The sequence below is a fragment of the Oryctolagus cuniculus genome, chromosome 3, assembly GCF_964237555.1.
Source record: "Oryctolagus cuniculus chromosome 3, mOryCun1.1, whole genome shotgun sequence".
NCBI lineage: Eukaryota > Metazoa > Chordata > Mammalia > Lagomorpha > Leporidae > Oryctolagus > Oryctolagus cuniculus.
Genome location: NC_091434.1, coordinates 41,451,338 through 41,453,934, shown reverse-complemented (window position 1 = coordinate 41,453,934; position 2,597 = coordinate 41,451,338).

Genomic DNA, 2,597 nt, shown 5'->3' with positions numbered 1-2,597 from the left:
GTATAATACCACACTAAATGAGAAGTTCAACAAGCAAAATGTACAAAACACCATAGTTCAGTGGGAATATAAGCAAGGGCTAAAAATAATAATCAAATGAAAATATATCAATTCTACTAATAAAATAATTTTTGAAAATAATCACGGATCATTAAAATTATAGTAGTATATAATTCTTAGCAATATGTTTCACATTATAAATGAAATTTGGCAAATTTGTTTGCAGCAATTCTCATATAACTGGGCACTTTTTTTTCCTTGTTTGTTTCATTTTTTAAATTTATTTTCTTTTTTTAAATTTTAATTACCATATTTACAGAGAAGATGTTATATTTGTCTTTCTGTAACTAGCTTCTTTCATTCAACATGAATGTCCTTGAATTATATTCATTTTGAGGCAAATGGCAGAATTTTACTTTTATATAGCTAAAATATATTCCATTATATATACCACATTTTCTTTTTATTTTTTTTCAAACTTTTATTTAGTAAATATAATTTCCAAAGTACAGTTTATGGATTACAATGGCTTTTTCCCCCTATAACTTCCCTCCCACCCACACCCCTCCTATCTCCCCTCCCACTCCCATTCCATTCACATCAAGATTCATTTTCAATTTTCTTTATATACAGAAGATCAATTTAGTATATATTAAGTATAGATTTCATCAGTTTGCACCCACACAGAACATAAAGAGTAAAATACTGTTTGAGTACTAGTTAGAGCATTAATTCAATTGGACAACACATTAAGGACAGAGATCCCACATGAGGAGTAAGTACACAGTGACTCCTGTTGTTGACTTAACAATTTGACACTCTTGTTGGCGTCAGAAATCTCCCTAGGCTCTAGTCTTGAGTTTCCAAGGCTATGAAAGCCTCTTGAGTTCGCTGATTTCGATCTTATTTAGACAAGGTCATAGTCAAAGTGGAAGTGCTCTCTTCCCTTCAGAGAAAGGTACCTCCTACTTTGATGGCCCATTCTTTCTACTGGGATCTCACTCGCAGAGATCTTTCATTTAGGTTTTTTTTTTGTTGTTTTTTGTTTTTTTTTTCCCCAGAGTGTCTTGGCTTTCTATGCCTGAAATACTCTCATGGGCTCTTCAGCCAGATCTGAATGCCTTAAGGGCTGATTCTGAGGCCAGAGTGCTGCTTAGGACATCTGCCATTCTATGAGTCTGCTGTGTATCCCGCTTCCTATGTTAGATTGTTCTCTCCTTTTTAATTCTATCAGTTAGTATTAGCAGGCACTAGTCTTGTTTATGTGATCCCTTTGACTCTTAGTCCTATCAGTGTGATCAATTGTGAACTGAAAGTGATCACTTTGACTAGTGAGATGGCATTGGTACATGCCACCTTGATGGGATTGAATTGGAATCCTCTGGCACGTTTCTAACTCTACCATTTGGGGCAAATCCGATTGAGCATATCCCAAATTGTACATCTCCTCCCTCTCTTATTCCCACTCTTATATTTAACAGGGATCACTTTTCAGTTAAATTTAAATGCCTAAGAATAATTGTGTATTAATTAGAGTTCAACCAATAGTATTAAGTAGAGATGTATTAAGTGAGATGGCATTGGTACATGCAATCTTGATGCGATTGTATTGGAATCCCCTGGCATTTTCTTTTTTAATTTTTTATTAATACAAAAGGAATAGATTTCATGTATTTTTCACACAATTTTATGAACATATCAATATTGCCCTTCTCCCCACCCTCTCTTCTCATTCATTCCTTTGTTTTTGCTTTTAATTTTTACAATATCATACTCCCAATCTATTTCATAATCACAGGCGTAATGCTAAGCTAAATACACTGTTCAACAAGTAAAAAGCAGAATTACCACTGTTTCACAGGAATATAGACAGGTGCTACTAACACTAATGAAGCCATAGAATATCAATTTCACTCTGATACATTCAGGATTTTTGTACTATATATATTAGCAACTACAAATCAGTGAAAACATGATATCTTTCTTTTTGGATCTCATTTATTTCACTATAACAATGGTCTCCAGTTGCATTCATCTTGTTGCAGAAGACAGAATTTCGTTCTTTTCATGGCTGAGTAGTATTCCATTGAGCATACAGGCCACATTTTCTTTATCTGGTAATCAGTTGATTGGCATCTGGGTTGATTCCATAGCTTAGCTAAAGTGAATTGAGGTGCAATAAATATGGGGCAACATAACTTTCATACGGTTTCATTCCAGAATTTTTTTAGCCATTCATCCAAAGATGGATACCTTGATTGCTTCCATATTTTGACTATTGTGAATAATGCTGCCGTAATAACAGTGGTGTAGCTATCTCTTTGATATAATATGTACATATCGTTTGGATATATACCCCATAGTGGGATTGCCAGATCAAATGGCAAGTATATTTCTAGTTTTTAAATAAATCTCAAACTCTTTTCATTAGTGGCTGCACTCATTTACATTCCCATCAATAGTGTATAAGAGTTCTCCTTTTTCTACATCCTCTCCAGCATTTATTTCCTATCTTTGGATAATAGCCATTGTGACAGGGATGATATCTCGTGATTTTGATCTGCATTTTCCTGATAGCTAGTGATAATGAGTATTTT